General features: G+C 22.7%; 1 protein-coding gene across 1 annotated transcript in view; it reads right to left on the bottom strand.

The window, feature by feature from the left end:
• LOC108689823 (protocadherin Fat 4-like) overlaps positions 1–757 on the bottom strand; it is a 10,331-nt gene that overhangs the window by 7,760 nt on the left and 1,814 nt on the right. The gene's annotated exons all lie outside the window — the stretch shown is intronic.

The following is a 757-nucleotide window of genomic DNA, read 5'->3' as shown; positions in this document are numbered from 1 at the left end:
TATATATATATATAAAATATAAAATAAGTATTTCTAGATGTTTTGTTATATTAAAATAATTATGAAAAAGATCTCCTTACTTTGTCTTCTTTAAGACCATTTTATAAAACAGGCATCACATTACCGGTATTATCATATAACGATGTTTGTTTTATAAGATCTTTAATAGCAAGAAAACATGCACTTTTGTGCTTTTAACAAATGACGTGCAAGAAAGCTCTGTGGTATTTTATTCATTGCTTGTAACAGTAGATAACTATTTTAAACACGAAGACAGATAATGCTTATACTCATTGTTGAGTTATTAATTAGATCTGTTCTAATGACTTCAAACAATCTTGCACACGGATTCCAGCCTGCGTTATAACGTAACGCGTTGAAGTTTACCGTAAGTAACGTAATTTTATAATCTGAAGCATAGCTAAATTATCTAAAGTAAAAACACTTGTTTAATTAAAAAAAAATGAAATATTTTGTCTTAAAAATATAAAATATATACAGAAGATTTACAAATAAAATTTTATATACGCAAATATAAAAATATTTTTAATGCTTTTTAAGAAATGTAGATGAGTAACTTTAATATATGCCATCTTGATTTTTGAAGGCAAAAGTAAAATTGCTTATTGACTATTTATCGTATATAGATATATATATTTTTTTGTTTAAAATATAAAACGTTTTACGTAAATTAGTTAACTAATTCTTTTTTATATCTTTTTTGATAATATTTTTAAATAATAAAGAATATTATTAT

Source organism: Atta colombica, unplaced genomic scaffold (assembly GCF_001594045.1).
Source record: "Atta colombica isolate Treedump-2 unplaced genomic scaffold, Acol1.0 scaffold277, whole genome shotgun sequence".
Lineage (NCBI taxonomy): Eukaryota > Metazoa > Arthropoda > Insecta > Hymenoptera > Formicidae > Atta > Atta colombica.
The sequence above is the reverse complement of the archived record's forward strand: the minus strand, read 5'-3'. Positions and strand labels throughout refer to the sequence as shown.